This window comes from Hydractinia symbiolongicarpus, chromosome 7, assembly GCF_029227915.1.
Source record: "Hydractinia symbiolongicarpus strain clone_291-10 chromosome 7, HSymV2.1, whole genome shotgun sequence".
NCBI classification, from domain to species: domain Eukaryota; kingdom Metazoa; phylum Cnidaria; class Hydrozoa; order Anthoathecata; family Hydractiniidae; genus Hydractinia; species Hydractinia symbiolongicarpus.
Window position 1 is genome coordinate 9,956,819 of NC_079881.1, and position 9,611 is coordinate 9,966,429.

General features: G+C 47.8%; 28 non-coding genes across 28 annotated transcripts; 21 read left to right on the forward strand and 7 right to left on the reverse strand.

The window, feature by feature from the left end:
• The first annotated feature begins 79 nt into the window (after window positions 1–79).
• On the forward strand, window positions 80–152 carry Trnav-uac (transfer RNA valine (anticodon UAC)). Its single transcript has one exon. It is a non-coding gene; the product is annotated as a tRNA-Val (tRNA).
• A 40-nt stretch (window positions 153–192) lies between these two features.
• Trnaq-cug (transfer RNA glutamine (anticodon CUG)) lies at window positions 193–264 on the forward strand. The gene has a single exon. It is a non-coding gene; the product is annotated as a tRNA-Gln (tRNA).
• Window positions 265–695: 431 nt separating this feature from the next.
• On the forward strand, window positions 696–768 carry Trnav-aac (transfer RNA valine (anticodon AAC)). The gene has a single exon. It is a non-coding gene; the product is annotated as a tRNA-Val (tRNA).
• Window positions 769–1,148: 380 nt separating this feature from the next.
• Trnav-cac (transfer RNA valine (anticodon CAC)) lies at window positions 1,149–1,221 on the reverse strand. Its single transcript has one exon. It is a non-coding gene; the product is annotated as a tRNA-Val (tRNA).
• A 90-nt stretch (window positions 1,222–1,311) lies between these two features.
• Window positions 1,312–1,384, forward strand: Trnav-aac (transfer RNA valine (anticodon AAC)). Its single transcript has one exon. It is a non-coding gene; the product is annotated as a tRNA-Val (tRNA).
• Window positions 1,385–1,424: 40 nt separating this feature from the next.
• Trnaq-cug (transfer RNA glutamine (anticodon CUG)) lies at window positions 1,425–1,496 on the forward strand. Its single transcript has one exon. It is a non-coding gene; the product is annotated as a tRNA-Gln (tRNA).
• Window positions 1,497–1,764: 268 nt separating this feature from the next.
• Trnav-cac (transfer RNA valine (anticodon CAC)) lies at window positions 1,765–1,837 on the reverse strand. The gene has a single exon. It is a non-coding gene; the product is annotated as a tRNA-Val (tRNA).
• Window positions 1,838–1,928: 91 nt separating this feature from the next.
• On the forward strand, window positions 1,929–2,001 carry Trnav-uac (transfer RNA valine (anticodon UAC)). The gene has a single exon. It is a non-coding gene; the product is annotated as a tRNA-Val (tRNA).
• Window positions 2,002–2,041: 40 nt separating this feature from the next.
• Window positions 2,042–2,113, forward strand: Trnaq-cug (transfer RNA glutamine (anticodon CUG)). The gene has a single exon. It is a non-coding gene; the product is annotated as a tRNA-Gln (tRNA).
• A 431-nt stretch (window positions 2,114–2,544) lies between these two features.
• Trnav-aac (transfer RNA valine (anticodon AAC)) lies at window positions 2,545–2,617 on the forward strand. Its single transcript has one exon. It is a non-coding gene; the product is annotated as a tRNA-Val (tRNA).
• Window positions 2,618–2,997: 380 nt separating this feature from the next.
• On the reverse strand, window positions 2,998–3,070 carry Trnav-cac (transfer RNA valine (anticodon CAC)). Its single transcript has one exon. It is a non-coding gene; the product is annotated as a tRNA-Val (tRNA).
• Window positions 3,071–3,161: 91 nt separating this feature from the next.
• Trnav-aac (transfer RNA valine (anticodon AAC)) lies at window positions 3,162–3,234 on the forward strand. The gene has a single exon. It is a non-coding gene; the product is annotated as a tRNA-Val (tRNA).
• A 40-nt stretch (window positions 3,235–3,274) lies between these two features.
• Trnaq-cug (transfer RNA glutamine (anticodon CUG)) lies at window positions 3,275–3,346 on the forward strand. Its single transcript has one exon. It is a non-coding gene; the product is annotated as a tRNA-Gln (tRNA).
• Window positions 3,347–3,614: 268 nt separating this feature from the next.
• On the reverse strand, window positions 3,615–3,687 carry Trnav-cac (transfer RNA valine (anticodon CAC)). The gene has a single exon. It is a non-coding gene; the product is annotated as a tRNA-Val (tRNA).
• A 91-nt stretch (window positions 3,688–3,778) lies between these two features.
• Trnav-uac (transfer RNA valine (anticodon UAC)) lies at window positions 3,779–3,851 on the forward strand. The gene has a single exon. It is a non-coding gene; the product is annotated as a tRNA-Val (tRNA).
• Window positions 3,852–4,460: 609 nt separating this feature from the next.
• Trnav-cac (transfer RNA valine (anticodon CAC)) lies at window positions 4,461–4,533 on the reverse strand. Its single transcript has one exon. It is a non-coding gene; the product is annotated as a tRNA-Val (tRNA).
• Window positions 4,534–4,624: 91 nt separating this feature from the next.
• Window positions 4,625–4,697, forward strand: Trnav-aac (transfer RNA valine (anticodon AAC)). The gene has a single exon. It is a non-coding gene; the product is annotated as a tRNA-Val (tRNA).
• Window positions 4,698–5,241: 544 nt separating this feature from the next.
• On the forward strand, window positions 5,242–5,314 carry Trnav-aac (transfer RNA valine (anticodon AAC)). The gene has a single exon. It is a non-coding gene; the product is annotated as a tRNA-Val (tRNA).
• Window positions 5,315–5,694: 380 nt separating this feature from the next.
• Window positions 5,695–5,767, reverse strand: Trnav-cac (transfer RNA valine (anticodon CAC)). The gene has a single exon. It is a non-coding gene; the product is annotated as a tRNA-Val (tRNA).
• Window positions 5,768–5,858: 91 nt separating this feature from the next.
• Trnav-uac (transfer RNA valine (anticodon UAC)) lies at window positions 5,859–5,931 on the forward strand. Its single transcript has one exon. It is a non-coding gene; the product is annotated as a tRNA-Val (tRNA).
• Window positions 5,932–5,971: 40 nt separating this feature from the next.
• Trnaq-cug (transfer RNA glutamine (anticodon CUG)) lies at window positions 5,972–6,043 on the forward strand. The gene has a single exon. It is a non-coding gene; the product is annotated as a tRNA-Gln (tRNA).
• Window positions 6,044–6,475: 432 nt separating this feature from the next.
• On the forward strand, window positions 6,476–6,548 carry Trnav-uac (transfer RNA valine (anticodon UAC)). Its single transcript has one exon. It is a non-coding gene; the product is annotated as a tRNA-Val (tRNA).
• A 1,160-nt stretch (window positions 6,549–7,708) lies between these two features.
• Window positions 7,709–7,781, forward strand: Trnav-uac (transfer RNA valine (anticodon UAC)). Its single transcript has one exon. It is a non-coding gene; the product is annotated as a tRNA-Val (tRNA).
• A 40-nt stretch (window positions 7,782–7,821) lies between these two features.
• Trnaq-cug (transfer RNA glutamine (anticodon CUG)) lies at window positions 7,822–7,893 on the forward strand. Its single transcript has one exon. It is a non-coding gene; the product is annotated as a tRNA-Gln (tRNA).
• Window positions 7,894–8,325: 432 nt separating this feature from the next.
• On the forward strand, window positions 8,326–8,398 carry Trnav-uac (transfer RNA valine (anticodon UAC)). The gene has a single exon. It is a non-coding gene; the product is annotated as a tRNA-Val (tRNA).
• Window positions 8,399–8,438: 40 nt separating this feature from the next.
• Window positions 8,439–8,510, forward strand: Trnaq-cug (transfer RNA glutamine (anticodon CUG)). The gene has a single exon. It is a non-coding gene; the product is annotated as a tRNA-Gln (tRNA).
• Window positions 8,511–8,778: 268 nt separating this feature from the next.
• Trnav-cac (transfer RNA valine (anticodon CAC)) lies at window positions 8,779–8,851 on the reverse strand. Its single transcript has one exon. It is a non-coding gene; the product is annotated as a tRNA-Val (tRNA).
• Window positions 8,852–8,942: 91 nt separating this feature from the next.
• Window positions 8,943–9,015, forward strand: Trnav-uac (transfer RNA valine (anticodon UAC)). The gene has a single exon. It is a non-coding gene; the product is annotated as a tRNA-Val (tRNA).
• Window positions 9,016–9,611: the final 596 nt, after the last annotated feature.

Below are 9,611 nucleotides of genomic sequence, written 5' to 3' on the forward strand. Positions count from 1 at the left end.
GAACCTATGACGAAGGAAAGCAATACAAGGCTAAATAAGCTGGAGAAAAAAGCAAAAACATGTCGCTTGTTAGTTGCCAGATTCCGTAGTGTAGTGGTTATCACGTGCGCTTTACACGCGCAAGGTCCCCGGTTCGAGCCCGGGCGGAATCATTGATTTTTCCGCGAAGCGAACCTCGGAAGAGCCTCTGTAGGTTCCATGGTGTAATGGTTAGCACTCAGGACTCTGAATCCTGCGATCCGAGTTCAAGTCTCGGTGGAACCTGTGCCGTTATTTGTGCCTTGGAAGCACCTATTGGGCGTTTGGAAGCAACGGCACTTCAAATATTTTAGTCATTTTCAAGAAAACATTGTAATAACAACGTTCTTCTGAAATGCATCGCATTAGGGCACAGTGCCTTGTTAGCGCAGTAGGCAACGCGTCAGTCTCATAATCTGAAGGTCGTGAGTTCGATCCTCACACAGGGCAAGGCATTTAAAAGCCGCAGTGAATCAAATGTTTGACGCCTATTACAAAACTAGCAACTCAACAATGATTCCGCCGGGCTCGAACCGGGGACCTTGGGCGTGTGAAGCGCACGTGATAACCGCTACACTACGGAATCCAATGAATTTTGGAACCGATGACGAAGGAAAGCAATACAAGGCTAAAATAGCTAGAGAAAAAAGCAAAAACATGTCGCTTGTTAGTTGCCAGATTCCGTAGTGTAGTGGTTATCACGTGCGCTTAACACGCGCAAGGTCCCCGGTTCGTGCCCGGGCGGAATCATTGATGTTTCCGCGAAGCAAACCTCGGAAGAGCCTCTGTAGGTTCCATGGTGTAATGGTTAGCACTCAGCACTCTGAATCCTGCGATCCGAGTTCAAGTCTCGGTGGAACCTGTGCCGTTAGTTGTGCCTCGGAAGCACCTATTGGGCGTTTGGAAGCAACGGCACTTGAAATATTTTAGTCATTTGCAAGAAGACATTGTAATAACAACGTTCTTCTGAAATGCATCGGATTAGGGCACAGTGCCTTGTTAGCGCAGTAGGGAGCGCGTCAGTCTCATAATCTGAAGATTGTGAGTTCGATCCTCACACAGGGCAAGGCTTTTAAAAGCCGCAGTGAATCAAATGTTTGACGCCTATTACAAAACTAGCAACTCAACAATGATTCCGCCCGGGCTCGAACCGAGAACCTTGCGCGTGTGAAGCGCACGTGATAACCGCTACACTACGGAATCCAATGAATTTTGGAACCTATGACGAAGGAAAGCAATACAAGGCTAAATAGCTAGAGAAAAAAGGAAAAACATGTCGCTTGTTAGTTGCCAGATTCCGTAGTGTAGTGGTTATCACGTGCGCTTAACACGCGCAAGGTCCCCGGTTCGAGCCCTGGCGGAATCATTGATGTTTCCGCGAAGCGAACCTCGGAAGAGCCTCTGTAGGTTCCATGGTGTAATGGTTAGCACTCAGGACCCTGAATCCTGCGATCCGAGTTCAAGTCTCGGTGGAACCTGTGCCGTTAGTTGTGCCTCGGAAGCACCTATTGGGCGTTTGGAAGCAACGGCACTTCAAATATTTTAGTCATTTGCAAAAAGACATTGTAATAACAACGTTCTTCTGAAATGCATCGGAATAGGGCACAGTGCCTTGTTAGCGCAGTAGGCAGCGCGTCAGTCTCATAATCTGAAGGTCGTGAGTTCGATCCTTACACAGGGCAAGGCTTTTAAAAGCCGCAGTGAATCAAATGTTTGACGCCTATTACAAAACTAGCAACTCAACAATGATTCCGCCCGGGCTCGAACCGGGGACCTTGCGCGCGTGAAGCGCACGTGATAACCGCTACACTACGGAATCCAATGAATTTTGTAACCTATGACGAAGGAAAGCAATACAAGGCTAAAATAGCTAGAGAAAAAAGCAAAAACATGTCGCTTGTTAGTTGCCAGATTCCGTAGTGTAGTGGTTATCACGTGCGCTTTACACGCGCAAGGTCCCCGGTTCGAGCCCGGGCGGAATCATTGATTTTTCCGCGAAGCGAACCTCGGAAGAGCCTCTGTAGGTTCCATGGTGTAATGGTTAGCACTCAGGACTCTGAATCCTGCGATCCGAGTTCAAGTCTCGGTGGAACCTGTGCCGTTATTTGTGCCTTGGAAGCACCTATTGGGCGTTTGGAAGCAACGGCACTTCAAATATTTTAGTCATTTTCAAGAAAACATTGTAATAACAACGTTCTTCTGAAATGCATCGCATTAGGGCACAGTGCCTTGTTAGCGCAGTAGGCAACGCGTCAGTCTCATAATCTGAAGGTCGTGAGTTCGATCCTCACACAGGGCAAGGCATTTAAAAGCCGCAGTGAATCAAATGTTTGACGCCTATTACAAAACTAGCAACTCAACAATGATTCCGCCGGGCTCGAACCGGGGACCTTGGGCGTGTGAAGCGCACGTGATAACCGCTACACTACGGAATCCAATGAATTTTGGAACCGATGACGAAGGAAAGCAATACAAGGCTAAAATAGCTAGAGAAAAAAGCAAAAACATGTCGCTTGTTAGTTGCCAGATTCCGTAGTGTAGTGGTTATCACGTGCGCTTAACACGCGCAAGGTCCCCGGTTCGTGCCCGGGCGGAATCATTGATGTTTCCGCGAAGCAAACCTCGGAAGAGCCTCTGTAGGTTCCATGGTGTAATGGTTAGCACTCAGCACTCTGAATCCTGCGATCCGAGTTCAAGTCTCGGTGGAACCTGTGCCGTTAGTTGTGCCTCGGAAGCACCTATTGGGCGTTTGGAAGCAACGGCACTTGAAATATTTTAGTCATTTGCAAGAAGACATTGTAATAACAACGTTCTTCTGAAATGCATCGGATTAGGGCACAGTGCCTTGTTAGCGCAGTAGGGAGCGCGTCAGTCTCATAATCTGAAGGTTGTGAGTTCGATCCTCACACAGGGCAAGGCTTTTAAAAGCCGCAGTGAATCAAATGTTTGACGCCTATTACAAAACTAGCAACTCAACAATGATTCCGCCCGGGCTCGAACCGAGAACCTTGCGCGTGTGAAGCGCACGTGATAACCGCTACACTACGGAATCCAATGAATTTTGGAACCTATGACGAAGGAAAGCAATACAAGGCTAAAATAGCTAGAGAAAAAAGGAAAAACATGTCGCTTGTTAGTTGCCAGATTCCGTAGTGTAGTGGTTATCACGTGCGCTTAACACGCGCAAGGTCCCCGGTTCGAGCCCTGGCGGAATCATTGATGTTTCCGCGAAGCGAACCTCGGAAGAGCCTCTGTAGGTTCCATGGTGTAATGGTTAGCACTCAGGACCCTGAATCCTGCGATCCGAGTTCAAGTCTCGGTGGAACCTGTGCCGTTAGTTGTGCCTCGGAAGCACCTATTGGGCGTTTGGAAGCAACGGCACTTCAAATATTTTAGTCATTTGCAAAAAGACATTGTAATAACAACGTTCTTCTGAAATGCATCGGAATAGGGCACAGTGCCTTGTTAGCGCAGTAGGCAGCGCGTCAGTCTCATAATCTGAAGGTCGTGAGTTCGATCCTTACACAGGGCAAGGCTTTTAAAAGCCGCAGTGAATCAAATGTTTGACGCCTATTACAAAACTAGCAACTCAACAATGATTCCGCCCGGGCTCGAACCGGGGACCTTGCGCGTGTGAAGCGCACGTGATAACCGCTACACTACGGAATCCAATGAATTTTGTAACCTATGACGAAGGAAAGCAATACAAGGCTAAAATAGCTAGAGAAAAAAGCAAAAACATGTCGCTTGTTAGTTGCCAGATTCCGTAGTGTAGTGGTTATCACGTGCGCTTTACACGCGCAAGGTCCCCGGTTCGAGCCCGGGCGGAATCATTGTTGAGTTGCTAGTTTTGTAATAGGCGTCAAACATTTGATTCACTGCGGCTTTTAAAAGCCTTGCCCTGTGTAAGGATCGAACTCACGACCTTCAGATTATGAGACTGACGCGCTGCCTACTGCGCTAACAAGGCACTGTGCCCTATTCCGATGCATTTCAGAAGAACGTGGTTGTCACGTGCGCTTAACACGCGCAAGGTCCCCGGTTCGAGCCCGGGCGGAATCATTGATGTTTCCGCGAAGCGAACCTCGGAAGAGCCTCTGTAGGTTCCATAGTGTAATGGTTAGCACTCAGGACTCTGAATCTTGCGATCCTAGTTCAAGTCTCGGTGGATCCTGTGCCGTTAGTTGTGCCTCGGAAGCACCTATTGGGCGTTTGGAAGCAACGGCACTTCAAATATTTTAGTCATTTGCAAGAAGACATTGTAATAACAACGTTCTTCTGAAATGCATCGGATTAGGTAACAGTGCCTTGTTAGCGCATTAGGCAGCGCGTCAGTCTCATAATCTGAAGGTCGTGAGTTCGATCCTCACACAGGGCAAGGCTTTCAAAAGCCGCAGTGAATCAAATGTTTGACGCCTATTACAACACTAGCAACTCAACAATGATTCCGCCCGGGCTCGAACCGGGGACCTTGCGCGTGTGAAGCGCACGTGATAACCGCTACACTACGGAATCCAATGAATTTTGGAACCTATGACGAAGGAAAGCAATACAAGGCTAAAATAGCTAGAGAAAAAAGCAAAAACATGTCGCTTGTTAGTTGCCAGATTCCGTAGTGTAGTGGTTATCACGTGCGCTTAACACGCGCAAGGTCCCCGGTTCATGCCCGGGTGGAATCATTGATGTTTCCACGAAGCAAACCTCGGAAGAGCCTCTGTAGGTTCCATGGTGTAATGGTTAGCACTCAGCACTCTGAATCCTGCGATCCGAGTTCAAGTCTCGGTGGAACCTGTGCCGTTAGTTGTGCCTCGGAAGCACCTATTGGGCGTTTGGAAGCAACGGCACTTGAAATATTTTAGTCATTTGCAAGAAGACATTGTAATAACAACGTTCTTCTGAAATGCATCGGATTAGGGCACAGTGCCTTGTTAGCGCAGTAGGGAGCGCGTCAGTCTCATAATCTGAAGGTTGTGAGTTCGATCCTCACACAGGGCAAGGCTTTTAAAAGCCGCAGTGAATCAAATGTTTGACGCCTATTACAAAACTAGCAACTCAACAATGATTCCGCCCGGGCTCGAACCGGGAACCTTGCGCGTGTGAAGCGTACGTGATAACCGCTACACTACGGAATCCAATGAATTTTGGAACCTATGACGATGGAAAGCAATACAAGGCTAAAATAGCTGGAGAAAAAAGGAAAAACATGTCGCTTGTTAGTTGCCAGATTCCGTAGTGTAGTGGTTATCACGTGCGCTTAACACGTGCAAGGTCCCCGGTTCGAGCCCTGGCGGAATCATTGATGTTTCTGCGAAGCGAACCTCGGAAGAGCCTCTGTAGGTTCCATGGTGTAATGGTTAGCCCTCAGGACCCTGAATCCTGCGATCCGAGTTCAAGTCTCGGTGGAACCTGTGCCGTTAGTTGTGCCTCGGAAGCACCTATTGGGCGTTTGGAAGCAACGGCACTTCAAATATTTTAGTCATTTGCAAAAAGACATTGTAATAACAACGTTCTTCTGAAATGCATCGGAATAGGGCACAGTGCCTTGTTAGCGCAGTAGGCAGCGCGTCAGTCTCATAATCTGAAGGTCGTGAGTTCGATCCTTACACAGGGCAAGGCTTTTAAAAGCCGCAGTGAATCAAATGTTTGACGCCTATTACAAAACTAGCAACTCAACAATGATTCCGCCCGGGCTCGAACCGGGGACCTTGCGCGTGTGAAGCGCACGTGATAACCGCTACACTACGGAATCCAATGAATTTTGTAACCTATGACGAAGGAAAGCAATACAAGGCTAAAATAGCTAGAGAAAAAAGCAAAAACATGTCGCTTGTTAGTTGCCAGATTCCGTAGTGTAGTGGTTATCACGTGCGCTTTACACACGCAAGGTCCCCGGTTCGAGCCCGGGCGGAATCATTGATGTTTCCGCGAAGCAAACCTCGAAAGAGCCTCTGTAGGTTCCATGGTGTAATGGTTAGCACTCAGGACTCTGAATCCTGCGATCCGAGTTCAAGTCTCGGTGGAACCTGTGCCATTATTTGAGCCTCGGAAGCACCTATTGGGCGTTTGGAAGCAACGGTACTTCAAATATTTTAGTCATTTGTAAGAAGACATTGTAATAACAACGTTCTTCTGAAATGCATCGGATTAGGGCACAGTGCCTTGTTAGCGCAGTAGGCAGCGCGTCAGTCTCATAATCTGAAGGTCGTGAGATCGATCCTCACACAGGGCTAGGCTTTTAAAAGCCGCAGTGAATCAAATGTTTGACGCCTATTACAAAACTAGCAACTCAACAATGATTCCGCCGGGGCTCGAACCGGGGACCTTGCGCGTGTGAAGCGCACGTGATAACCGCTACACTACGGAATCCAATGAATTTTGTAACCTATGACGAAGGAAAGCAATACAAGGCTAAAATAGCTAGAGAAAAAAGCAAAAACATGTCGCTTGTTAGTTGCCAGATTCCGTAGTGTAGTGGTTATCACGTGCGCTTTACACGCGCAAGGTCCCCGGTTCGAGCCCGGGCGGAATCATTGATATTTCCGCGAAGCGAACCTCGAAAGAGCCTCTGTAGGTTCCATGGTGTAATGGTTAGCACTCAGGACTCTAAATCCTGCGATCCGAGTTCAAGTCTCGTTGGAACCTGTGCTGTTATTTGTGCCTCGGAAGCACCTATTGGGCGTTTGGAAGCAACGGCACTTCAAATATCTAAGTCATTTGCAAGAAGACATTGTAATAACAACGTTCTTCTGAAATGCATCGGATTAGGGCACAGTGCCTTGTTAGCGCAGTAGGCAGCGCGTCAGTCTCATAATCTGAAGGTCGTGAGTTCGATCCTCACACAGGGCTAGGCTTTTAAAAGCCGCAGTAAATCAAATGTTTGACGCCTATTACAAAACTAGCAACTCAACAATGATTCCGCCCGGCTCGAACCGGGGACCTCGCGCGTGTGAAGCGCACGTGATAACCGCTACACTAAATAATCCAATGAATTTTGGAACCTATGACGAAGGAAAGCAATACAAGGCTAAAATAGCTAGAGAAAAAAGCCAAAACATGTCGCTTGTTAGTTGCCAGATTCCATTGTCTAGTGGTTATCACGTGCGCCTTACACGCGCAAGGTCCCCGGTTCGAGCCCGGGCGGAATCATTGATGTTTCCGCGAAGCGAACCCCGGAAGAGCCTCTGTAGGTTCCATGGTGTAATGGTTAACACTCAGGACTCTGAATCCTGCGATCCGAGTTCAAGTCTTGGTGGAACCTGTGCCGTTATTTGTGCCTCGGAAGCACCTATTGAGCGTTTGGAAGCAACGGCACTTCAAATATTTTAGTCATTTGCAAGAAGACATTGTAATAACAACGTTCTTCTGAAATGCATCGGATTAGGGCACAGTGCCTTGTTAGCGCAGTAGGCAGCGCGTCAGTCTCATAATCTGAAGGTCGTGGGTTCGATCCTCACACAGGGCTAGGCTTTTAAAAGCCGCAGTGAATCAAATGTTTGACGCCTATTACAAAACTAGCAACTCAACAATGATTCCGCCCTGGCTCGAACCGGGGACCTTGCGCGTGTGAAGCGCACGTGATAACCGCTACACTACGGAATCCAATGAATTTTGTAACCTATGACGATGGAAAGCAATACAAGGCTAAAATAGCTAGAGAAAAAAGCAAAAACATGTCGCTTGTTAGTTACCAAATTCCGTAGTGTAGTGGTTATCACGTGCGCTTTACACGCGCAAGGTCCCCGGTTCGAGCCCGGGCGGAATCATTGATGTTTCCGCGAAGCCAACCTCGAAAGAGCCTCTGTAGGTTCCATGGTGTAATGGTTAGCACTCAGGACTCTGAATCCTGCGATCCGAGTTCAAGTCTCGGTGGAACCTGTGCTGTTATTTGTGCCTCGGAAGCACCTATTGGGCGTTTGGAAGCAACGGTACTTCAAATATCTAAGTCATTTGCAAGAAGACATTGTAATAACAACGTTCTTCTGAAATGCATCGGATTAGGGCACAGTGCCTTGTTAGCGCAGTAGGCAGCGCGTCAGGCTCATAATCTGAAGGTCGTGAGTTCGATCCTCACACATCGCAAGGCTTTTAAAAGCCGCAGTGAATCAAATGTTTGACGCCTATTACAAAACTAGCAACTCAACAATGATTCCGCCCGCGCTCGAACCGGGGACCTTGCGCGTGTGAAGCGCACGTGATAACCGCTACACTACGGAATCCAATGAATTTTGTAACCTATGACGAAGGAAAGCAATACAAGGCTAAAATAGCTAGAGAAAAAAGCCAAAACATGTCGCTTGTTAGTTGCCAGATTCCGTTGTGTAGTGGTTATCACGTGCGCCTTACACGCGCAAGGTCCCCGGTTCGAGCCCGGGCGTAATCATTGATGTTTCCACGAAGCGAACCTCGGAAGAGCCTCTGTAGGTTCCATGGTGTAATGGTTAGCACTCAGGACTCTGAATCCTGCGATCCGAGTTCAAGTCTCGGTGGAACCTGTGCCATTATTTGAGCCTCGGAAGCACCTATTGGGCGTTTGGAAGCAACGGTACTTCAAATATTTTAGTCATTTGTAAGAAGACATTGTAATAACAACGTTCTTCTGAAATGCATCGGATTAGGGCACAGTGCCTTGTTAGCGCAGTAGGCAGCGCGTCAGTCTCATAATCTAAAGGTCGTGAGATCGATCCTCACACAGGGCTAGGCTTTTAAAAGCCGCAGTGAATCAACTGTTTGACGCCTATTACAAAACTAGCAACTCAACAATGATTCCGCCCGGGCTCGAACCGGGGACCTTGCGCGTGTGAAGCGCACGTGATAACCGCTACACTACGGAATCCAATGAATTTTGTAACCTATGACGAAGGAAAGCAATACAAGGCTAAAATAGCTATAGAAAAAAGCAAAAACATCTCGCTTGTTAGTTGCCAGATTCCGTAGTGTAGTGGTTATCACGTGCGCTTTACACGCGCAAGGTCCCCGGTTCGAGCCCGGGCGGAATCATTGATATTTCCGCGAAGCGAACCTCGAAAGAGCCTCTGTAGGTTCCATGGTGTAATGGTTAGCACTCAGGACTCTGAATCCTGCGATCCGAGTTCAAGTCTCGTTGGAACCTGTGCTGTTATTTGTGCCTCGGAAGCACCTATTGGGCGTTTGGAAGCAACGGCACTTCAAATATCTAAGTCATTTGCAAGAAGACATTGTAATAACAACGTTCTTCTGAAATGCATCGGATTAGGGCACAGTGCCTTGTTAGCGCAGTAGGCAGCGCGTCAGTCTCATAATCTGAAGGTCGTGAGTTCGATCCTCACACAGGGCTAGGCTTTTAAAAGCCGCAGTAAATCAAATGTTTGACGCCTATTACAAAACTAGCAACTCAACAATGATTCCGGCCGGCTCGAACCGGGGACCTCGCGCGTGTGAAGCGCACGTGATAACCGCTACACTAAATAATCCAATGAATTTTGGAACCTATGACGAAGGAAAGCAATACAAGGCTAAAATAGCTAGAGAAAAAAGCCAAAACATGTCGCTTGTTAGTTGCCAGATTCCATTGTCTAGTGGTTATCACGTGCGCCTTACACGCGCAAGGTCCCCGG